Source organism: Hyperolius riggenbachi, chromosome 2, assembly GCF_040937935.1.
Source record: "Hyperolius riggenbachi isolate aHypRig1 chromosome 2, aHypRig1.pri, whole genome shotgun sequence".
NCBI classification, from domain to species: domain Eukaryota; kingdom Metazoa; phylum Chordata; class Amphibia; order Anura; family Hyperoliidae; genus Hyperolius; species Hyperolius riggenbachi.
The window spans coordinates 122,230,668-122,256,685 of record NC_090647.1 but is presented as its reverse complement, the minus strand read 5'-3'; the positions used below and the strand labels follow the sequence as shown (position 1 = coordinate 122,256,685).

The 26,018-nt window shown below is 44.7% G+C and overlaps 1 long non-coding RNA gene across 1 annotated transcript in view; it reads left to right on the top strand.

Annotated features, from left to right (window-relative positions):
* The window catches only part of LOC137544050 (uncharacterized), a 79,192-nt gene that overhangs the window by 33,245 nt on the left and 19,929 nt on the right, over positions 1–26,018 (top strand). The window contains exons 4-5 of the long non-coding RNA XR_011025705.1: positions 22,451–22,544; positions 23,843–23,998. This is a non-coding gene — a long non-coding RNA (uncharacterized lncRNA). The remainder of the gene's footprint in view (positions 1–22,450; positions 22,545–23,842; positions 23,999–26,018) is intronic.

Below are 26,018 nucleotides of genomic sequence, written 5' to 3'. Positions count from 1 at the left end.
TCAATGGAATCAAAATCGACCTTTTTTTGCATTCAGAGCATGAAGGCACAACATCGGTCAGATCGACTATTGAAGATGAACCGCATAGGATATCACTTGTAGTGTGTGGGCCACTAATCAATCCACCTTATATCAACCACACTGAAGTTGATGGCCCAATAAAGTTGAACGCTTTGTCAGTTGAATCAGAATCACTAGATGCATGGCTACCTTTAAGCAATGCCCTATAATCAGAATTTCATTTTCCTGAGAGGGTTATTTGAGATACTGGACCTGATAAACAACATCACGTCCTATCTTTTCAATGCTGTAAACTTAACATACAATTTCCTTATCACCACAATAATAAATGGTAATGTTCCAGCATGTAACTTCTAAATACTCAAATCAGAGATGAAAGCAGGGGCGTAGCTTAGGGTGGGCGGGGTAGGACACGTGCCCCCGGGCGCTGGGTCCCTAGGGGCACCCTGCTGTGACCTTTGTTTTTTTTGTTATTATTATTTATTTATCCCCCCCAGCGGGAGCGCAGAGAAGAGGGAGAGCTGTGGGCACAGCGGGGAAGGGGGGGGGGGGGGGAGTCTCCCCCCCCCCTTCCCTCACCTTAGGGCTCACCCTCTCTCTCACTCCCCCTGCAGATATGAGCGGCAGGAGGGCGGGCGGCAGAACACTTACTCCATTCACACGGAGAAGACAGATCTGTGCTCCGCTGATCTGGTCTACACTAGACCAGATTAGCGGAGCACAGATCTGTCTTCTCCACGCGAATGGAGTAAGTGTCCTACCGCCCGCCCTCCTGCCGCTGATATCTGCAGGGGGAGCGAGAGAGAAAGTTAGCCCTTAGGTGAGGGAAGGGGGGGGAGACTTCCCCCCCTTCCCCATCACTGTGTCCACAGCTCTCCCTCTTCTCTGCGCTCCCGCTGGGGGGAGGGGGGGCACCTGGCTACATATACTGGGCACATATACCCCTGGCTAATTATACAGGGGACATATATACCCCTGTCTACTTATACTGGGCACATATACCACTGCCTACATATACTGGGGATATATGCCCCTGACTACATATACTGGGCACATATACCCCTGGCTACTTATACAGAGAACATATATACACCTGCCTACTTATACTGGGGACATATACCCCTGGCTACTTATACAGGGGACATATATACACCTGGCTACTTATACTGGGGACATGTATACACCTGGCTACTTATACTGGGGACATATACCCCTGGCTACTTATACAGGGGACATTTATACACCTGGCTACTTATACTGGGGACATGTATACACCTGGCTACATATACTGGGCACATATACCCCTGGCTACTTATACTGGGGACATATATACACCTGGCTACCTATACTGGGCACACATATACACCTGGCTACCTATACTGGGCACACATATACACCTGGCTACCTATACTGGGTGGGCACACATATACACTTGGCTACCTATACTGGGGACAGATATACACCTGGCTACCTATTCTGGGGACACCAATATGCCTGGTTACTTCCACTGGGGACACCTATAGACCTGGTTACCTATACTGGGGGCCCCTATTTTGGGGGAACTGCTGCCAGATTAACTGTATTTTTGGGGAACCGTTGCTGCCAGATTAAGTGTATTTTGGGGAACAGCTGCCAGATTATATGTATGTTGGGGGGAGCCACTGCTGCCAGATTATGTCTATTTTGGAGGAACCGCTGGCAAATTACATGTATTTTTGGTGAAATGCTGTCAGATTACATGTATTTTGGGGGGACACTATGGCAGAGCTCAAACATCCCTGGCAGACCTTTTACACCACTGCTAAGGTCATGTATATTTGGCCCACATTCTGTTGCATGGCCACACCCCTTTTTTCGCCACAGGTCCCTCCTTACAGGGCACATTAATAGTCGTTGTCCCCGGGCGCTGAAAGCCCTAGCTACGCCTCTGGATGAAAGTACCTCAAACCTGTTTTTGCATAAAGGCACACATGTAAGGGGATTAAAAGGTCCGTGGGAGAGACAGAATTGTGTGACTCCTTATTTCCATTTAGGAGTACAAAGTGACAGCATGCGAAGACAAACCGCTGTTGTATTACTATCAGCCTATGTGCTTCAGGAAGTCTTCAGACCTCTTATTTTCTTAAATGTTTATATAGTTGTTTATATTGCACAAATGCAGTACAATCTAATTGTGTCAGTTATGGCCAACACATAATTGCAGTGTGTTGCTAGGATTGCACACGGTACCGAATTCAATGCAGTTCAATGGCAACACAATTAACGGGAATAACACTCTTTGATGCACACAATGTTGATGAATGGCAGTAAATGAGAAAGATGTTGCACATGTGCACTGTTGACAGTTTTGAACATCATTTCAATTGTCTCTGTTAGATCGCATCAAAACGCAAATATCACTTTGTGTCATTATGCATTACGTTGACTGCACATTGTAACACGATGCAGCCCTGTGAAAGTAGCTTAACCACTTAAGGACCACAGGCTTTACCCCTCTAGTGACCAGGCTTTTTTTCACAATTTAGGCCACTGCAGCTTTAAGGGCTCGCTGCAGGGCCGCACAACTCAGCACACAAGTGATCCCCCCAGTGGCGTAGCTAAGGAGCTGTGGGCCCCGATGTAAAGTTTACAATGGGGCCCCCCAAGCACTCTATACATAATAATTGATACGGCTCACAAAAACCTGCCAATGGCAACTACAGTATCAATGGTGCAAGAAGGGGATGGGGGACAGCTTGTTAATGATTACCCAGATTCAAAGCATCTATAGAAGTGATTATTATGAGCACAGGACCAATAGTGAGCTAATACTGTAGTTGAGGGCCCTCTGGCCCAAGGGCCCCCGATGCGGTCGCTACCTCTGCACCCCCTATTGCTACGCCCCTGGATCCCCCCCCCCCCCCCTCCTTTCTGCCACCAACAGAGCTTTCTGTTGTTGGGGTCTGATCCCCGGTGGCATGTTTATTTGTTTATTTATGATTATTTTTTAAATACATTTTATCTTTTTTTATTTTTAATTTCCCAGCCCGCCAGCCAATCACCATCATCAGCTGTCATAGGCATCAGCCTATGGCAGCTGATCACTCCTGTGGGTCCCAGGGGGACAGCAGTGTCGCACGGCTGTCCCCAGTACAGCGCTGCTGTAGTTTGCAGCGCTGTACACTGTAAATACCGTCTAACAGTTTCCTGTCGGCAATCGCAGCTGGAAGACTGATGACTGAGCTGAGCTCAGTCATTCAAGTGGAGATGCTTGCGCATCGACGTGCGCGATCTTCTGCAAAACACGCCCCCAGGACTGCACTCGGTCCTAGGGCTACCACCGCGTCCATGCCAATTGTCATGGAGTGGATGTTAAAAGGTTAAAGTCTTGTTTAAAAAGTATCAAAGCTTTATAAGAGAACATCAAATAAATGTATTAAGAAAATAAACAAAATCCAAAATGGGTTTGCATTGCATAACAAACACTTCAGTTGTAACCTGGAAGCACCAGGAAATCTAAACAGATAATCATCTGGCTCTTGTAAAACATTGAAGTGATGACAGTGAAGTGTAATGAAAGCAGGCAGTGCTGTCTCTGGTTATACAATGATGCTGTGCACTTACCACACTCTTACCACAGCCTGCCTTTCACATGCGTTCCTTATCACACTGGGCAAAGCGGCTGAGCACACCTGGAGGATGCACCTCTCCTTATCAGATGAGAATGGCTCATGTTCTGTGCCAAGCAGCTGCTGTGGTCGAAGCGCACACTATAAAGCAAATCCATTTCGGGGATGCGTTAGGTGAAGCAACAAAGAATGTTTCAGCTTGAGAGCAGCAAAATCCATCTACATGCTACAGTTCAGTCAATCAAAATCTATTTTAGCTTTTTATATATATTAGCTTGTATATTTTAGCTTCTAGGGTTACTCCATTTTACTACAAACATTTATATAACCTATATAATCACTGTGCAAGTCGTTTTGTACGTCAATGCCATTAATAGGACCTATCAATTTCTGCCTGCCGCTACTGTAACTTTGTATTAGGAAACTTGCTGAAAATCATGGCAACACTATACAGTTTAGTGTAAAAAAGGCACTTAGAACTGTCTTCACTCTTTTGAATTGGTGCTAATGTCTGCACAAAGCAGAAGGTAATAATTGCTGCCTTCACGTCGATTTTGCTGTGCTCATTTATAGCATTGTCCTTAAGCCTCATACACATGCTTGATAAAAGTCGGCTGAGGTGGACGATAAAGACCCCCTCAGCCGATAATCAGGCGTGTGTACAGTAGCCCCCACCCCCAACCGCTGACCTGAAAGCGATCCTCCCTTATAAAAATGTCCATCATTCTCAACTGCTGGTCCAAAGTATTATATTTTCATCCTGAAGATTAAATAGGTACTCTGAAGACTGCTTAGTTTGTCATGTACATTCTTAGTCCTCCTCTTATTTGGTTTACTTTAAAACTCTAAAAGCAGAAAGTAAAGTTAAACATGTAGACAATTGTAATAGCTTTTGATATCCAACTTATTCTAGTCATGCTGCATTAAACCGGCACTAAGGCTACTGAGAGAGAGTAGGATTAATTAAACTACGTAAACAAAAATTTAGGTACCTACCCTTAGATACATAAAGAGCATTTGCAAGCATTCCCTGTCAACATTTTTGCAATGCAGAGAGCAGTAAAAGTTTATACTGCTCGTCTAATCCCTGCTTACTGGCAAATGTATTGATTGCTGGCCTGGATAAGCTCTCTGTCTTGCCTCTTCACTCTACTCCCCCTCCCTACTCTGCTGAAGTGATCCTGTTGCCACAGAAATTTGTCTACACACAGGAAATGCTTTCAAATGTTTTTTTATGTACCAAAAGGTATGTCCCACTTTAACCTGCATCCTGTAGTAATTAACTGTTGGACACATGACTACACTTCCCATGGTCTTCTTGTAGTGATTGGTAGCTGTTAGATGGCTGGTATCAACAAACTCTATATTCAACTTTACACAGTCACAGCTACAATATGTCTTTAAAATATTTTTCACACAGACATTTTTTTTTAAACAATGGGTCACCCTGTAAAATAATCTGCAGCAGAGAACACCTAAGTTATTATCTTTAAGCTTTGCTCTAATCAGCTTATGCACAAATATGATACAATTATATTAGCACTTTCTCTTAGAATTCTCTATACAACCACTAGGTGGTGCTCTCGCTCAAAACACTGCTTACCTGTGGTCATCTGGTAAAGAATTTCAGAAATTCCAGAACAATGATATATTTAGATTTCTACATTGCTGCAGAGTGAAGGAGGCCAATTTCTTTCTTTTTTTTTTCTTTAGTTTCCCTCTTTAATACTGGTTTCCCTCTTTAGAAATTACACGTTTGTTATGAATTAGTGTGATAAATTATTGTGTGACTGCTAAGAATTTAAAAAGTCACATTCAGTGTTGATAATATAATTTATCAGTGTAACAACAAATCACTAGAGAATGTAAGTATGGAATAAGTACCAGGAATGAAAAAAATCTTTAGAGAAGGGTAAAAATTACATTTGAAGCCAGAGGACTATAAGCAGATATAAAAAGTACATAATGTTGACACGGTTATACTTAGGTGTGCTTAAAGGGACTCCGAGCAGTGCAGAAACTATGGAAAGATGCACATCATTTTAAAGCTTTCTTTCTCCTCTTTCTAATGATATATAAACCGCCACCCTACGCCTTTTAGTTTTCGCTATTTTCGCGATTGAAATTGCCGCGGCTGTGATTTCGATCGCGAAAATAGAGAAAACTAAAAGGCGTAGGGCAACGATGTTGGTGTCGTCAGAAAGAGGAGAAAGAGAGCTTTAAAATGATATCCATCAAGCCATAGTTATATTGTATTACACAGGGCGACTTTTTGTCAAAGTCAGCAGCTGCATTCAGCAGAATGGAGCTGCTGACACTGGGGAAAGTGTCGCCCTGTGTAATACAATATAACTATGGCTTGATGGATATCATTTTAAAGCTCTCTTTCTCCTCTTTCTGGCGACACCTAAATCGTTGCCCTACACCTTTTAGTTTTCTCTATTTCCGCGATCAAAATCGCGGTCGCAATTTCAATCGCGAAAATAGCGAAAACTAAAAGACGTAGGGTGGTGGTTTATATATCATTGGAAAGAGGAGAAAGAGAGCTTTAAAATGATATGCATCTTTCCATAGTTTCTGCACTGCTCGGAGTCCCTTTAAAATACACACATGAGGTAACTTCAAATGAACATTACATAGTTACCTTGCCATCAGTTCCTCTCAGAAGCTCACCATTTTCTTCTGACAATAATCCCATCCAGTTCTGACAATATTTTGTCAGATCTAAAATATATCAGTTGCTGTCAGTTATAGCTGAGAGGAAAACGGATGTACCAGGTAATGTCCATGTTTCCCTATGGCTCAAGTGGGCGATGTTACAGTTTAACTGTGTTCTGACCATAAAGCTGTTATGGGTAATGGCTATTTTCAAAATGGAGGACGGAAAATTCCCTTGATCATAGTGAACAAATAGGACGCGGGACAGGAGAAAGACACTGAGGAGTAGACTACATGGAAGGTAAGTATGACTTGTGTATGCTTATTTTGACTTTTATTTTCAGTACACGTTTTCTTTAAGATGGCTTACAATGATAATCTGATAAAAAAAAGCAATATGTGTGCATGACTATGTGTAGTATAGACTTTTATTCTGTGTTTAAATGGAATATTAGCTACAGAACAATTTTTTTTTATTGTGTATTTACTGTATATAGTGTTGCTGACTTCTTCTGTGGCACTTTACAGAGTACAAAGTCATGTCACTATCTGTCTCCTAGAGGAGCTCACAATCTATTCAGAGCTGGACCGTCTACAAGGCACACCTAAGCAGTTGCCTGAGGGTCTGGAGAGAGCCTAACGGCCTGGTGTGTGCTAGCCCCCCACCAAATCTAAACAGCCAGGTGATCATCAGCGGTGGGCAAAAACTGCCATCTTACCTAGGGCCCCATTTCTTCTTAATCCTTTTCTGAATCTAATCCCTAATATAAGGTGAATTTGTGGAGGCATTAATTAATTTACAGTATCTGCAGGGCAGGGACAAGGACCTCCAGTGCCAAAGGCTGACATGGCAAATTGTGCCCCCCTCCCCCAATACACAGGTGCTTCATCATGTTTACTCAAACCACGCCCATTTTCATTTCAAACCCGTCTAGTGCCCGTAGTGTCCACCATCTCCGATCAGCAACAATGCCTTCTGCAGCTGAGGGACGTGTATAGTGCTTGTGCCCAGAAGTGTCCCTCTAGCAATTCATTTCCAATCGCGGCTGATGACAGTTGTGTGTGAGCATGTCATCAGGAAGGTAAGTAGAGTTTACCAGTCCACCAGTAAAAGTGTGGGTAGGCCTTCTAACCCTCACCCAAGGCCAAGTTTATAGTTTTTGGTAGCTTTGTTCCTCTACTCCTCACCTTTTCCCATAACTGTATATCCAAGGCTGGGGAAAGAGAAGCAAAACCCTCTGAACCTCCAGATAGATAATGACCTGGCTCAGATTTGAAGCTGAGATGTTGGTGCTGCAAAGCGAGTGTGCTATCCGGCATGCCATCCCGCGCACCCCAACAATAGGTTCTGATGCCTCTAAAGCCTCATACACAGGCCACATTATCAGTGCCCAAGACCAGGGTTGCTCGTAAACTACGCCAGCGCGAATCTACGCATCGTAGTACGCAACTACGCATCATAGTTCGTAGGCGAAGTTTAAGAACTACACGTACGCATTTCCGCGTAGTCGTAGTCCCGATATGTGTAGCTTCGCCCGCTACGCGTAGTTGACGTAGGTATTGCGAAGTCAACTACGCGTGCGGTAACTGCATTTATATGGATCATTGCGCATGCGCAGAAATTTTATTGCCCTTTATACGCATACAATTCCGCATTGGATGTTGGAATGTATGCTTATATTAGTTTGTGTATGCGCATAGTTAGCAGATTATTGCGGAAGTTTTTCCGCATAAGGGCATAAGCGGTCGCATCAACTACCCTACGCAATACGTGAAGCTTGCATAATTTAATGCGTAGTCTACGGTATGCTAACGTAGCGAAGTGGCTGATTTCGGAGCCGTAGATTGCGAAGCGTATTTGCGTAAAAATACGCGTAGTTCCAGCGTAGCGAAGTTGGCTGACTACGACCATCCCTGCCCAAGACACTCTTCTGAGGCAAAAACGTAGCTCCCAAATAATCTCATTTACAGTATCTCACTAAAGTGAGTAGGATTGTAACTTTTTAAAAATATTTTATTATATATTTTCATGGGACAACACTGAAGATATGACACATTGATACAATGTAATTGTAAAGTAGTCAGTGTGCAGCTTATATAACAGTGTAAATTTGTTTCTCATCAAAATAACTGAACACACAGCCATTCATGTCTAAACCACTGGAAACAAAAGTGAGCACACCCTTAAAGTGTACCTGAGATGGGGTCCATTAAAAAATGTATACACACCTAGGACTTCCTCCAGCCCCTTCTGGCCTGATTGCTCACTTGTTGTCCTCAGTCACTTTCTCCTTCACCCGCAACTGGCCCCGGGACTTTCCTGGGCCGATTGCAGAAGAACGTGGCGTCGGAAGGAGACGGCGTGGGAATGATCAGGGCAGAGGGGGCAGGAGGAAGTTTCAGGTATGTATATTTTATTTCTGTGGCTCCATCTCTGGGTCACTTTAAGTAAAGAATGTCAAAATTCTCGCCAATTAGACTTTTTCCATTCCTGGGGTCATGTTACGAGGTCTCATGGGTAAATGAGGAGCAGGTGTGTTGCATTTGGTGTTACTGCTCTCACACTCTCTCATACTGGTCACTGGAAGTTCAACATGGCACCTCATGGCAGAGAACTCTCTGAGGATTATTAAAAAAATAATTTTTGCTCTACATAAAGGTGACCTATGGTATTAGAAAATTGACAACATCCTGAAACTGAGCTGCAGCATGGTGGACAAGATCTTACAGAGATTTAACTTCACAGGTTCCACTCACAACAGATCTCACCATGGTTGACCAAGGGTCGTGTTCAGGGGCAAAGCCAGGATTTTCAAGTGGGGGATTCCTGAAAGGATTCCTTCAGCCACACACAATACAGTATAATAGTATGGTAGGACATCATGCTTGGTACACATAATACAACATCCCGTCTGACTGGCAGGATCTGACAACTATTTCCTAAATGTCAGATCTGCTCCCGATCGACAATGGGATCGATCAGGAGCAGTTTGAATACAGATAGTAATGAGGACATGGTAATGAAGGGGAAAGTGAAACATTCACACAGCAGGGCACAGGGCTGTGCTCATATTTGACTCTGTTAAGTTCCCCAGAGCTGCTCCATGCTCCATACACACGTTGCTGCTCCATTCAAAGTCAACTGTAGCAAGGAAAGAAAGGGGGCAGTGCTGTAAGCTGCAGGATACCTGCAGATATTCTGGGGTCTCAACTTGTGCCTGTCTCCAGAAACCGGCCCTGATCTGAGAGGGGGAGTCTGGGCAGCTGCAATCCCCTGCGTTTGCCTATGGTGTCCATCATCATATCCAGAGGTTGTCTTTTGCAAAAAGACGTATGAATGCATAGTACCAATGAAAAGCTAATAAGTTGGATGAAGGAGCGCCCCTAGTGGGCCCCTCTGGTCCAGGGTCTAAACCTCTGCACCCCCTATTGCTGCGCCACTGGCACCTATTTACAAAGAAACAGATGATGGATGATGGATGAATTCAGCAATCAAACTTTATTTAATAAACATGCAACAAAAACAATTTTTATTTACAAAGCATATGTGCTGACAGATTGACTCCTTTACAAACAATACTCTGTAGCATCTGGATATGTTTTAATGGAGTAGAGCTAATGTGACACAGGGGGCTTGATTTGTTACGCTAAGGATTGTAAATTGGGATCCATTGGCTTTAGTACAACATGGCTGATGTGATGACTGGTGGGATGTCTTCTGCTTGGCCTGTGGTGCCCCCATGATGTGCTGAGCAACTGGGATGCTGGCTGCCTTCCTTTTGTTCATTAATATCACACTACCCTGGCCACAGGCAGCACACTATACATGAAATGTTGTGCAACTGTCCTGCTGTGCAATACTTGTGCTTTCTGTAAAAAGAAAAAAAAGAAGAAAAACCGAGTAGTACTTTTCACTCCTCCACATGAGCCTTATTAAATCTTTAGTCACCCATACAGGTTGGGCGGCTACGAGGGAGGAGCCAGACAGTATGTGGTGGCACAGCATTCAACATTGAAGGGTACCTCACTTGGGTGGTGGGAACTAATCTTCCCCCCTCTCAAGACACCTTTGTCATAATGTTGGGGACACAACACACATTCTGCATACGACTGTTCTGGCGGGCTGTAATATGGACACATGGAGAAGCTGAGAGATAGCTCTCCCTGCGTCAAGTATTCTAGGAGACTGTAATAAATATATTCTCCTACTAAACCACTGCACTCACTCTCCACCCCAGCTTCACTCACTCTCCCTCCACCCCAGCTTCACTCACTCTGCCTCTCCTCCACCCCCACTGCACTCACTCTCCACCCCAGCTTCACTCACTCTCCCTCCACCCCAGCTTCACTCACTCTGCCTCTCCTCCACCCCCACTGCACTCACTCTCCCTCTCCTCCACCCCAGCTTCACTCACTCTCCTCTCCTCCACTGCAGCTTCACTCACTCTCCCGCTTCATCTTTTACCACCACAGCTTACTTTAAGTAATTTTTCCCCACACAATTGTCATCATGTTGAGCAATTCAGTACAGTGTACATTCTGCAACATGTATGCATGCCTTGATCAGCGAATTGAGGGTGTTTAATGTTGCCCTGGGTGTGTGCGTGTTGCTCAATTAGAGGCTGAAGTCAGAGAGCTAAATGAGCATCTCGCAACACTGAGACACATACACAACATGGAGAAGAGCTTAGATCTCACGATCCAGACACTGCAGGGAACCGGTGAAGATGAGCCAGAGCAAGAAGCAGAGGTAGCCGCTAGTTGGGTCACAGTTAGAAGGAATAGGGGGAAAAGTGGCAGGGAGGCTAGTCCCGAGTTGTTCCTCTCTAATAAGTATGCTTGTTTGTGTAATATTGGAGAGGATGATTCTGGAGTGGCAACGCTGCAGCAGGATGTGTCTCTTAGCAACCAAGAGGCAGACCGCTGCAATGAGAAAGGGAATAGGAGTGAAGCTAAGGCTAGACAGAAACTGGTGGTAGGGGATTCAATTATTAGGCACACAGATAGGGTAATCTGTCGAAGAAACCATGAATGCCGTACAGTCTGTTGTCTCCTGGGTGCACGGGTTTGGCATGTAGCGGAAAGAATTGACAGATTATTGGGTGGGGCTGGGGAAGACACACATTGGCGCCAATGACACAGTTAGTGGGAGATGGAAGGTCCTCAAAAATGATTTTCAGGTACTTGGAGAAAACTTAAATCAGGGATCTCCAAGGTGGTGTTTTCTGAAATACTGCCAGTCCCACGTGCTACATCTGAGAGACAGAGGGAGCTTAGGGAGTTAAATAAGTGGCTGAGAAATTGGTGTAGGAAGGAGGGGTTTGGATTTCTTATCTGGGTCTTCACTTTTTACCTTAAATCGATACTTCATTGTTGAGATATGCAGACCTCACAGAGCTGGAAGACAAAAGGAGGGGGTTCAGGGGCCTTCAAAAGGTGGCCAACTGGCCATACATCTTTAGACTTGGCAGTCAGTCAACCATCAGATTCAATAATTATTATTGAATCTGATGAAAGTCGGTGCCACCAAGAGCATGCTAGATCGACAATTCAACCAGTTTAATACCAAAATTGGTTGCATGTATCGATCGAACATGCTGGAAAATATTGGGCCGACATGCTCAATCAGGTAGTAGTATTTGTCTCTATTTGTTCTATGAGACTCTATAAACCTGAATTTCATTGCAAGGCCTTTACAAAGATATCCTTTGAGTTGATCCTTTGATTTGTTGTATAGAGTGCTATTTGCAGTAAACCTACCTTTGCTCTGACCCACCTGGTGGAGTAGTTAGTGCTCAGCATACTCTGAAGCAATGGATTCCTAGAACTGGCCTAACAAAGTACATGGCCTGGGGAGCGAAGGGATCAGCAGGATCTTTTCTTGGTGGTTCAGTGAAGAGTATTTTCTTTTGGACCAATGACACCACAGGTCTTGCGTTCACGCAATGGTACTGTGTTCCATGTGAAAATATCAGTACAATAACTATAGAGCTAGGGTTAAGATAACTGTAGGGTTATTACTGGGGGGTCCTAAAGGCTAGGATCAAGTGTATATATGGGAAGTAAAGGTTTTAGAGTTAAACATTTTCATGCGAAGGTTGGATTAAAGAAAAAGCAGGGCCGGCGCTGCCATTAAGTCAAAGTAGGAAATTGCCCCTAGGGCCCCCCGAATGTTGCTGGGCTGCTAATGCCCTCCCCTCCCAAACTGTGCTCCCTGGGACCCCTGCTTAATCCGAGCTTCCCATCTTTGTCCCTGCTGGATGCCTCTTTTCCATGATCTGCCGCACGACGTTATGCAATAACATGCGCCGGGTGACTGAGAAGAGGCAGTCAGCGGAGTTGAAGATTGGAAGCATAAACGAAGCAGAGCACTGGGAAAGGTGAATTGCAATTGCTTTAACAGTGCAGGGCCCCCGGGGAGCACAGTAGAGTTGAGAGCAGAGTCCTCTGAGACAGCTGTTGCCACCCCCTGGTCTCTCCTCTCGACTGTACTGTGCTCTCCGGGGCCAATGCAGGGTTTATAACAGCACTGCAACTCACCTATCCCAGCAAGCTGCTTTATCCATGCTTCTTGTCTTTATCTTCACTGGTTGCATCTTTTCCATGACTCGTCACACATCATTACGCAATAACATGCACCAGGTCAGTGAGAAGAGGCAGCCAGCGGGGACAAAGATGGAAAGCACCGGCGGATCTGTGTGCCGGGACAGGTGAGTTGCAGTGCTGTTACAAATCATGCAGGGGCCCTGCAGAGCACAGTAGAGTTAAGAAAGAGAGATCAAGGGCCGGCAACAGCTGGGTTGAGGTCCCTGGCGGCTGAATTTGCTGCAAGGAGGGGGTGCAATTTAACTTTACCCCAGGGCCCCATTAGAGCTTGAACTGGCACTGAACAAAGGCAAAGGTTTGGAGTTAGTGGTTGTTGAATTTGGAAACAAATCAGTGTTTTCCACCAACCAACCAATAAGACCATCAGGAAGTTAAAACCACCTTTATTAGCTGTTTGATTTGTGGCCAATGGCAACATTTTCGTGAATCTCCACTGCCTCATTCCGATTGTTTATCACTTGATAAAGCACAGCCACGGTCACTGTCAGCACAACGAGCTGCGTCTGTCGTTCTCCCAGATGTTGTGGTTAGTATGGAGAGTGTGGGATCTCAGTGAACCTGCGTGATTAAAATGAGGGGTATTGCAGACTAACAGAATAAGCTCTCCACTTGTAGCTTTGATCCTGCGATCACACGTGTTTTTGAAATTATCCATGGGAGCTGCTGTCTTTATATGGCATATTTTGGTTTATCGAGCGAGTGTCTCTCCTACGCACATAGATATCCCTCCCTTGGAGACAGAGAACTCTGTTATTTATCTCTCATCACTGTATTACACAATGTAATGAAAGTGTAGACGCACATTTTGGGAATGGAGATTAACTGCTTAATAGCTAAAGGTGCAGCTCTTACTTATCCTGATCAGTTTTCACGATTCAGCAGAGTGGAGATAATTGATAACAAAAAAGAGCAAAAAAAAGGAACAAAGGATCAAGTGGAGATCACTGCTAGGTTGTGTAGGAACATGCAATATGGTTGGTTTAAGTTTCACTTTAACTTTCTATGTATTATGGGCTATGGATAGCCTCTGGAGGTATCACTGCACAAAGCTTTCTGTCTGCTTTTACATATACTCTACAGCTATTAGTGATTATTATGATTTTACCTCTCGTATAATGATGTACATAATCAGCTTGATTAAAGTTTAAAGAGAGTCTGAAGCCATATAAATTACCTCTTTTTCTTGCACAGTTATTTTAAGCATTAAATGGGCACCATGGCGAAAAATTGTTAAATTTAAAATATATGCAAACTGTAATGATCTGCTCTGCTGTCTGCACAGGCAGACAGCTGTTTGACCATTCTTTAGGTCTGAATGCTACAGGTCTCTGGAAAAGAGACCTGTCTTCACTTTGCAAGTTTCAGAGTTGCTCTGCTGGTGAGGAATTTGCATACACTTGTCATGCAAATTGCTTACCTGTTTCCTCTGATGGCTTGCAGTATAAAAACCATTTCTTCCCAGAATTCCTGGCTGGTCATGATGGTTTGTTCCTGCTAACTAGTGTTGGGCGAACAGTGTTCGCCACTGTTCGGGTTCTGCAGAACATCACCCTGTTCGGGTGATGTTCGAGTTCGGCTGAACACTAAGAGCGCATGGCCGAACGTTCCCCGAACGTTCGGCTAGCGCTGTGATTGGCCAAACGGGTCACGTGGTTCGGACCCGAACACGCTCTGATTCGCCGAACGGGTCACGTGGTTCGAGTAAATAAATACCCGATCCACGTAATTTCTCCGCCATTTGTCTGTGGGTTTAGCTTTGGGTAGGCAGGCAGGGTAGTTCTCTCTCCAGCCAGGCTAGCCAGGGTCCCCCCAGTCATTGTGTCGCTGCTGGGAACAGTAGTACACCGCACACCCACACTATATAGCATTGTGTTTACTGCCACTCTGTGTCTCTGCTGGGAACAGTAGTACACCGCTCACCCTGTATAGCATTGTGCTCTGTGTCGCTGCTGGGAATAGTAGTACACCGCTCACCCACCACTGTATAGCATTGTGTTTACTGCCACTCTGTGTCTCTGCTGGGAACAGTAGTACATCGCTCACCCATAACTGTATAGCATTGTGCTCTGTGTCGCTGCTGGGAACAGTAGTACACCGCTCACCCACCACTGTATAGCATTGTGCTCTGTGTCGCTGCTGGGAACAGTAGTACACCGCTCACCCACCCACCACTTTATAGCATTGTGCTCTGTGTCGCTGCTGGGAACAGTAGTACACCGCTCACCCACCACTGTATAGCATTGTGCTCTGTGTCGCTGCTGGGAACAGTAGTACACCGCTCACCCACACTATGTAGCATTGTGTTTACTGCCACTCTGTGTCTCTGCTGGGAACAGTAGTACACCGCTCACCCACCACTGTATAGCATTGTGCTCTGTGTCGCTGCTGGGAATAGTAGTACACCGCTCACCCACCACTGTATAGCATTGTGCTCTGTGTCGCTGCTGGGAACAGTAGTACACCGCTCACCCACCACTGTATAGCAATGTGCTCTGTGTCGCTGCTGGGAACAGTAGTACACCGCTCCCCCACACTATATAGCATTGTGTTTACTGCCACTCTGCGTCTCTGCTGGGAACAGTAGTACACCGCTCACCCGCCACTGTATAGCATTGTGCTCTGTGTCGCTGCTGGGAATAGTAGTACACCGCTCACCCACCACTGTATAGCATTGTGCTCTGTGTCGCTGCTGGGAACAGTAGTACACCGCTCACCCACAGTATATAGCATTGTGTTTACTGCCACTCTGTGTCTCTGCTGGGAACAGTAGTACACCGCTCACCCACAACTGTATAGCATTGTGCTCTGTGTCCCCTTCAACTATTGGGTATCGAAGCTAGACACCTGGCACGAACTGGCAATGTACGCAATAGAGGTGCTGGCTTGCCCGGCAGCCAGCGTTATGTCGGAACGCTGTTTCAGTGCTGCCGGAGGCATCGTCACAGATCGGCGTATCCGCCTCTCCACAGAAAATGCAGACCGTCTGACTCAAATTAAAATGAATCAATCCTGGATTGGAAACGACTACGCAACACTCCCGGACCCCAACCAAGTAACATGAACAATGAACATCTGTGATGGGTTAGCGTTACCGGTCCCTTTTCCTGGAACCTCTCATCTGTATTGCATTTATGACTGCATGCCGACAAAAAGCAAATTGCTATCCGCACGCTTCTTGTCCGCATGCAAGGCCTGGGTTGTTGTGTCTCAAAGCGTGGCCTTCTCCTCCTGCGCCGCCCTCCTCCTGTTCTATCACGTGTGCTGCTGCTGGGTTAGCGTTACCGGTCCCTTTTCCTGGAACCTCTCATCTGTATTACATTTATGACTGCATGCCGACAAGAAGCAAATTGCTATCCACACGCTTCTTGTCCTCATGCAAGGCCTGGGTTGTTGTGTCTCAAAGCGTGGCCTTCTCCTCCTGCGCCCCCCTCCTCCTGTTCCATCACGTGTGCTGCTGCTGGGTTAGCGTTACCGATCCCTTTTCCTGGAACCTCTCATCTGTATTACATTTATGACTGCATGCCGACAAAAAGCAAATTGCTATCCGCACGCTTCTTGTCCTCATGCAAGGCCTGGGTTGTTGTGTCTCAAAGCGTGGCCTTCTCCTCCTGCGCCCCCCTCCTCCTGTTCCATCACGTGTGCTGCTGCTGGGTTAGCGTTACCGGTCCCTTTTCCTGGAACCTCTCATCTGTATTACATTTATGACTGCATGCCGACAAAAAGCATGTTACCTGTGCAAAGAAAACAGACATTTCCCGCATTTAAAAGACAGTTTTCCCTTTGAAACTTTAAAATCGATTTTCTCAAAAACTATAAGCTCTTTTTGCTATTTTTTTTTCCTCTTGTACCCACTCCCAAGGTGCACATACCCTGTAAATTTGGGGTATGTAGCATGTAAGGAGGCTTTAAAAAACACGAAAGTTCGGGTCCCCATTGACTTCCATTATGTTCGGAGTTCGGCTCGAACACCCGAACATCGCGGCCATGTTCGGCCTGTTCGGCCCGAACCCGAACATCTAGATGTTCGCCCAACACTACTGCTAACTCACCTGGAGTATCAGCCTTTGCTATTGTTTGCTAAGATTATCTTAGAGTAATTCCTTGGGACTGCACTAGGCATCCCTTCTAGCGTAGTCAGGTTGTATTATCTGTTTTGCCTTGTAACTGTCTATCTGTTGCGATCATCTTGTCGCTGGCGGCGGTCGACAGGAAATCATTCTGTCTGTAGGGGTGCAAGCCAGAGCAGCGGTTGCTACTGGTTGCTCCATCTGTTTGCCTGTCTGGATCGCATCCGCTCTAGTGGTAGTGTGCTCTGTCTGGGAGTGTAGGCCAGAGCTGCGGTTGCTGCTGGCTACTCCTTTTCTCGGTCTTGTCTGGTACGAACGCTTGCTGAAGGCTCGGTGAGGTAACCGTTTAGCAAACGTTCGTGTTCTCTATTTTGTGTTTGTGTTACATTGGTTAGTTAGGGTGGCACGCTTATCACTGGGCGCCTAACACGCGGTGATCGTGTCTTTAACGCGTTCGCTGTTGCGAATGAGTGCGGAGTTCGCGTTTAGCTAGCGTTTGTTATTTTCCTTGACGTTTTGGTTAATGTTACTGTGTTCTATAAGAACCCACCAGCTCCTCTGGTGAAGTCTTGCTAAACTTATTGTTACTGTGTTCTCTAAGTACCCACCAGCTCCTCTGGTGAGGTCTTGCTACACTTGTGCTCTGTCTAATTCGGTCTTGTGTCACTATTGGCAATCGTAACTCTTGCGATTGCGTTCCCACTTCGTTTCCGCTGTTGTGTGTTCACCGTCGCTGGGTGACGACTAGATTGGTGGACACACATACATTGGCAATCGCCACTCTTGCGATTGCGTTCCCACTTCGTTTCTGCTGTTGTGTGTTCACCGTCGCTGGGTGGCGACTAGATTGGTGGACACACATACATTCTGTCTCTGTGCTCTCTCTCTTTAAGGGCTATCTTGCCCTGCATTGCTTCAACTCATACAATTCCCACTGGCATCTGTGGCAGTGCAGAGGCTGTGTTCCTCTGCACTCCACAGCTCCATCTGCCGGTGGGAATTTCCCTCTACAGGTGCATGGTGCTATGCATGGGTTCTGTCAAATTACACGCTTGTGGAGGATTTCCGCAGTGTCGGCGCGCATCTTGTGCGCTGACCACGGAATTAATTCCGCAATCGTTACACAAACATAGACAAATAAAAAGTACGTTTTTTTCCTCAGTAAAATGAGCCATATATTGATTTTCTCCTATGTTGCTGGCACTTACAGTAGGTAGTAGAAATCTGACAGAAGTGACAGGTTTTGGACTAGTCCATCTCTTCACACGGGCTTCTCAGCAAGGCTTTTATTCTTTATAAAGATATTCCCTAAAAAAGGACTTAATGATGCTGGCCAGCTCCCCTGCTTGTTACACAGTTTTTTGCAGTTGGACAGAGCAACTGACATTCACGAAGTGCTTTTGAAAATAAATACATCCCTAAAAATCCCCTATGAAGAGATAGACTAGTCCAAAACCTGTCTCTTCTGTCAGATTTCTACTACCTACTGTAAGTGACAGCAACATAGTAGAAAAGTAATGTAAGGCTCATTTTACTCTGGAAAAAAATGTACTTCTTATTTGTATGTTTGCACATATTTAAAATTTTAAAATGTTTCGCCGTAGTGCTCCTTTAAGATCAAAGCTGATTTGCCGCATTCCTGCGGCAAAACAAGATATGTATCCCCTCAAAATACCAGAGGGGAATTTTGCTTCCTGGAAGAGGTAGAGCTTTGCACAGTAGCTCTGCCTCTGCTCCAGTCAATCTCCGCCGATCTCCGCCTCTCCCCACCCCTCTCAGTCTTTTGTCACTGAGAGGGGCAGGGAGAAGCGGAGATCAGCAGAGATTGACTGGACTGGAGGCAGAGCTACTGCACACAGCTCTGCCTCCCCGTGCTGCAAAATCAACGACCTGAAAAGTTGTGGAATTTTGCCCTTGGATTTTGGGGGGATTAATACCTTGTTCTGCTGCGGGATTGCAGCGATTAACCTGTAACTAAAAAACGTTCCCCTGGGGGGTACTCACCTCAGGTGGGGGCAACCTCCGGATCCTATCGAGGCTTCCCGCGTTCTCCTGTGTCCCACGGTGGTCTCGCAGTGCACCTCCGAACAGCGGGGATGTAAATATTTACCTTCCTGGCTTCAGCGCAGGCGCAGTATCGGCTCTCCGCTCAGAGATAGGCAGAAATAGCCGATCGCTGTCGGTCTGCTCTACTGCGCAGGCGCAAGTCTCCTGCGCCTGCGTAGTAGAGTGGACCCGATAGGGATCGGCTATTTCCGCCCATCTTCCTGCTGAGAGCCGCAACAGCTCCCCTGCTGAAGCCAGAGAAGGTAAATATATCAAGCCTTTTCAGGCTTGTTGAGCGAGGATTGTGGGACGCTTTGGGGGAGCCAGCACCGGATTGCCTGCAGCTACAGGGGAGGGGGAAGCTTCATTGGGACCCTGAGGCTTCCCCCTCCCGAGGTGAGTACCCCGCAGGGGAACTTTTTTTTGTTAGAGTCTCTTTAAGAAAAATAGGTAATGTATATGGCTTCAGACTCTCTTTGAGAGTGACATGCGACATGATGAGATAGGCCTGTGTATGTACAGTGCCAAGTATACAAATACTTATGCTATGTTGCTTTTCTTTATTCTCTGCCTCAAAGGGTTAATATTCAGCTATACAACTAACAGTTTTTCTCCAGTAGAGACCCAGTCCGACTATAGAGTCCTACCCTAATAAGGAATTACAGCCATAAAATACTTTCCTGACAAATAACTGGGCTTCTGAGAGCAGGGGATAGATAAAATGGTCAATAGTTCATATATTTCATCACTCTGAGATCATTCTGTTCATGGTCATTCAGACTTAAAGGGGAAATAAACTCAGAACTTGTTCCCTGCTCTAAAAGATTAGCCACAGCATGATAACCTTTATGGGGGAAAATTATGTTACAATTTATGGAAAACTAAAAAAAACCAAACCCTCAAGTTTAACTTGTTTTCACTGTGTGTGTATTAGATTTTATGTGTATAGCTTGCATTTATTCATAAAAGTGAGAAATTGGAGAAATGATTGACAGTGGAAGTGTTAAAATTAAATTGCGCTTCATTAATAAAAATTGCTATATACTGTACATAGATCAGTAGTGCTGCACAAGTCTGAAAATGTGGTACTATAAAAAAGGATTTTCCCATTGCAGTCTGCAGCCACTAGGAATTTATGAAACAATTTTGTACAAGTGAGGGATCTGTACTCTCTCCAGAGTAGGAACTGCCTAGAAATGTACCTCTTCCTTTATAAATAGATAGCCCCACAGAACAAGAACCCTATCTAATCATTACCATACCTGAACTACCTTAGTGACTATCCACAGTACGTTTGGCACTGCCATTTGACAGACTTTTAGGAACACTGTGGATTAGCTGTTTTTGTTATATATACATATATAACTGAACTGAATGAATTGCCTTGGACTGACTCCCATTTGCCTTTATGCCTAGTATACTGGAAGCCTTGGGGATATATACCAAACATCACCTGCCTGCCTCACACAGTGCATTGTCCTTGTTCTGTTTTTCTCACTATTTCCACATACTACTATGGAGCTAGAATTTGGTTTGGAACCTACTAGGAATCGCTTTTAAATTGCGCCAGCACTATGTACAGCGATTCCTAGGGCGATTGCAATTGCCACTCACTCACTCTGTTTTGAAGCACTGTACAGTAAACTGTACAGTGCTTCCCATTAGCGTTCCCTTTTTTGTTTTGTTTTTTAAATAAACTTTATTATAGTTACCAGATGTTACGATATCCGTCTTTTGTCTGTAGCCCCGCCCCCAAAGGATAAGGTCATAAGTGCTTCTCTAAGGCCAATCACAGAAGCGCTTGTGAACTCTTCTGCCTAGGGGACAGGGTAAGTATAATTAACTTTATTTGAAATTCTAAAGTTTCTATACATAGCATTGAGCTCAAACACTCTCAAAATGCTGCATGTCCTGCGATTGCAATTAACCCTAATCACAATTGCACTAGTGGTCTCTCCGCCATTTCCATACATTGGCAAAGTGTTTTTTGGAGTCACTGGCGATTGTCGGTGATCCAAAATCGCGTGTTGGAGGGTGTTATATCAGGGCAGAATAAATGCCATTCAGATCTATCCTTATTTTCAGCAAATACTTATTTCGTCTAAAATAATTCAGTTGGCTGAAACCAGAAAAGCTGAACATTTCCTTACTAGTGAGGCCAGCAATATATCAGTTTGCACAAGGAATGGCCAATCTGGTATCAGCCCAAATGGTTTCTATATCACAGACTGACTTCTGGCTTTGCCCCCCGATTGCCTGTCTCCCGCTGGCCGCCCTCTTTAGGTATTGTGGATATCCCCACCCTAATAGCAGTCTGGCCCAAACCTCAAATGGAGATCCCCTGCTCAGAATGTTTCCTCCGAATCTCCACTCATATTCTAGGCCATCCGCCATCTCTTTAGGGGGTAGGAATGTTTTTCACTAATCTTTGTCACATTAATTCTATCTGTCTTTACTGTTCCAGGTTTTTGTTTTCCCAGGGAGAAATTGGCTGCAGAACGTTAAACACAAATGGGGGAACACTGCAGGAAAACACAGGGCCGTCTTCCAGTCCTCCGCAGTTCGCAGAGAATGACACGCTGATCAAACGCATTCCTCAGCCTTCTCTGCTTTACACTTGCTGGAGGAATGGGAAACATGTTTTACCTATACAAAGTGGATTTATAGATCCGCATTCTCGGGAACAGGTCACCAGCATTGATGGGGATTATTACACTTTTATTGTAATACTTGCGTCACGTGTTGTATTTTCAAAAAGTAATTTATAGATTTTCATTTGTAATAAAAGAGAACCTGTAACATCCAAAGACAGATTTATAGCATTCGTGCCCCTGGGTGAAGTAAGTTTTGGCTCCCCTTTCATGTGCAGCTGCTCCCCTCCCATTCCATGTGCAGCCCCCTCTTAGATGTGTATCCTCCACGTACTGTAGCCCCTCTACTTTATGAAGAGCTCCCTTGGGCATCAGTTTCCCTTTTTCATGTGTTTCTCCCAATTTTCAGCCTCCTCTTTCATTTATAGCAACCCCTCTTTCATGTAAGGGTGTCCACTATGGCTTCAGCCGCCCAAGGCCCGGGCCTTTGCGGTCTTTCCAGAAATCTGGCCTTGATAACATCATATTATCAATGCTACCATAGTACAGAAACCTAGGACAAAAAAAAAATCCTGAAATCTGATTTCATATTCCTGATGCACCCTGCTCTAGTAGGATGTTGCTTTCTCTGTGCTTATTCAAGTTCCTCCATAACCAGAATTGTTTTGAAATTCCAATGTCTTTGTAACATAACTTTTTGGCTGCCAATATTTTTTTCTGTATGCTGCAGAGCCGGAGCTGGCTTTACTTGTCCAGTATCCCTCAGCCATCCAGCCTCCAAATGCAGAGTAGAGCAGGACGTGCTTTGATATTTACCTGATTTGTTCACTGGACTGGTCTTCTCTTCCTCCAGGAAGCAGCACCGTATGCCGACATCATGCTCCAGGTCCCGAGTACATACAGCACCACTCCATGGAGTAGAAGACTTGATGCAGTGTCCAGATCAGGTAAATATCAAAGTGCTCCATGTGCTACTCTGCATTTGGAGGCTGGCTAACTGACTGTGGGAGGCAGGACGAGTAAAGCCGGCAGTGTCGGCGCAGCTGAGTTATCTCACACGAGATAACTTGGGCGTGGTAGCCAAAGGTTAATGGTATTAAAAATTATTCCATTTCCATTTGCAGCTAGTATGGAATCTCTCTGGGGAATGGGCTGGCTAGCTGTGCACTGTGTGAAACAAGGCCACCCTGAGTAATAACATGTCCAATATAGGATGGCTTACTAGTCAAGACTCTACAGTCTGCCTACACATCAAGGAGAAGGAACACTCTTTTCAACATGATGAAATACATCTTTTGGATCTTTTGGATATCCAAGGCGATGGTAATAAATATATCTTTAGTCACCTGGGGCTTCTTCCAGCCTCTAGAAGTCATGTGTGTCCCTCGCCACAGTTGTTTTCAGCACTATACTGTTATCAGGACAGGAGTCTTTGTGCAGATGGATAAAATAATAATAATAATAATAATAATGTGTTTTGCCTTCTATTTACTTTTCAGGAGAGCTGGGCTGAATTAATGCTACTCAACCACTCATTTGCATAGATAAAAAGCTCTGCTCTATTAATGCCATAAAATAGAAAGTGAATATAGGCAAGCTCTAAGTAAGCATTGGACTATATGTATCCGTGTTTATCTCATCATGTCATATGTCAGTTCAAGTACACTTTAAGTTTGGCATAGACTATGGGTGGTGCACAGTGGTTACAAAGAATGATTTTTTTTCTTGTGCTTTGACAAGGCAGCTTGAGCACAATGTCGAAGAGGTCAACAATGTGCTGCTATTAGGGCTCACAGATCATTTGGAGTAGTACTTTTGGGCAGTGTATCCCAGGAGAGAGGACAACAATTACAAAGGACAGACTGCTGATCGGTGCCTTCTCGCGTTTCCCATACTGTGAAAGGCTGTCCAAATGACAATTTGCCCTACAAAAGCCCTAATGGTGGCACATCAGTGGTGTATCCCAACTCCTTCTCTGGCTGCGCAGAGCTCACCTCGAAGCAGGAGTGGAATGAATGCCCAAAAGAAGCCCCTGTGAGAATATTCTGCTGGATATCACTGTATCATGTACACTTTTATAGAGCAAAACAGCTGGCAGCACTCAAATAACATTCTGATGGGCCATAACAGATGCAATTTCTTTTCTGTTCTGTTTAAATTTAGCATTCCAAAATTATTTGCCATTACTTCTTAGCAAGTGGAAATTCATATTGAAAATATAATGTAATCATTTGGTCACATGCAGTGTGAAAAGTTTCATCTGGGAGGCAGAAAAGGACACTTTGTATCATTCAGGAGCAAATCTATTTTTGGAAAGGTGGAGTCATGTCATGAAACAAGCAGCTGCAGTATCTCTCCTATGGCATGACTAGGTAATTGCAGGAAACCAGCACAGCTAGAGGTATGTGAAGTCAAGGAAAAAAATGCTATGCACCAAGTGGGTAAGGGGTTTGAATGTCTGTAAGTGCCCATTTCCACTAGCAATCCACTAGCAATCGCTAGCGCTTGTGCTAAACGCTAGCGATTGCGTTTCAGCAAAGTCCCTTTTTTTTGGCGATTGCGATTTTGCTATGCAGTGCATTGCATAGCAAAATCGCGGTAAAAATCGATCCGAGGCACGATCGCGCTTTGGTAAAAAACGAATTGCGGTAGTGGAAATTACCTACTGCAATTCGTATGTTATTATGCAAACCCTAGTGATTTAAAAATTGCTAGCGATTTGTGATTTTGGGATTCAGCATCGCAATCGCCGCAAGTAGAAAACGGCCCTAAGGCTGTTATTGCCGTCTATAGGGTTTATTCACAAAGCTTACCTATTTTTCCCTTTAACTGTGAGGAGAGCTTATGCATGAGATAAACCAATACGGAGAGATAATTCATGAGTTAAGTCAAATAAGGAGCAATGAGGAGCGAAAATGTCGATATTCTATTTTTGTGAAAATAATGTAAAATTCGACCTTTGAGCGAAAATGCCATCAAAGGTAATTTAGTGATACGTTTTTATTTTTTTGCAATTTTCTTACTAAAATTAAATGATTTTCACTTCTTTTGTGAATTTTCGCAGTAAAAATAAGATTTTTTCACATTTTACGCAAAATCGCGGGTGCCGAGGCATGCTGATATGCAAATGTTGGCATTCGCTATGCAATGCAGCTATTTGCAGATCGGCATGCCTTGGTGCCTGCAATTTTATCAGGGGCGCAAATAGGCACCCAAATGTACCTGCTGATGCAATTTGCGGCTGTGTGGGTGCGTCTCAGGATGCCCACATTTACATTCTTTGCCGCAAATCAAGGCATTGCGTTGGCACCTCCCGGTGCCCAAATGGGGGTAGTTTGAGGTTAGGAGGGGAGTGGTTTAAATGCTAGGCGCCAGGGGGGTGTTAAGTGTTAGGGTTAGGCATAGGTAGAGAGAGGTCTTAGGGTTAGACATCGGTAGAGGGAGGTCCTAGGGTTAGGCATCGGTAGAGGAAGGTCCTAGGGTTAGGCATCGGTAGAGGGAAGTCTTAGGGTTAGGCATCAGTAGAGGTAGTTCTTAGGGTTAGGCATTGGTAAAGGAAGGTCTTAGGGTTAGTCATCGGTAGAGGGAGGTCTTAGGGTTAGACATAGGTAGAGGGAAGGTTCTGTGTGAAAGTAGGGTTAGGTTAAGACATAGTAAAAGATTGGTAAAGATTACCGATATTTTACTATTGGAATTATGTAGTAGAATATTGATTGTTTTAGCAATATTCTACTAGCGGCAATCCCTCACGCCCTTTTTTCCAGGTTTCTTTTTTACATTAATTCTCTAAAGCTGGGGATGATCAACTTATAGATTCCAGGTTGTGGGAGGTGTGGTAGAGTTCCAATAACTCTTTTACAGTAGATACGTAATCAGTAGAGTGAGAAAATAATCAGTGTGGCAAAGGTAGGGTTGGTTTGTTACCAATCTGCGGCAGCATTCTGTACTGACTGCAGGGGGTACAGATCCTTGGAAGACCTGTATAGAGGGCATTGCAATAGTCCAGCCATTATGTAATGAAGGCATGAATGAACTAGGGTAAGAAGATCCTCTGGGCGGATGAGGGAATTACCTTTTTTCCAATGCTCCCTCCTTAGTCGAAAGCAAAAAAAAAAAAAAAAAAAAAAAAAAGGAATCAGCAGATTTAAAGAGAAACTGAATATAACTTAATTATTAAAATTGTTTATATTTCACAATATTAATTTATAAATGATTTAATGATTTAATCAAGGTTGCACATTGTAAAATCCTTCCCCGCCCTGATCTACATTATTAAATTTGACGACATCTTTACTGCTGGCAAGGAGCATTGCTGCAGAATGTTTATTGTGTGTTTTGAAGTGAACAGAAACAACACCTTGTCTCCCAGAGTGCTCTTGGGCAGAAAGCTGCATAGCCAAATATCCCAGTCATCACTGACA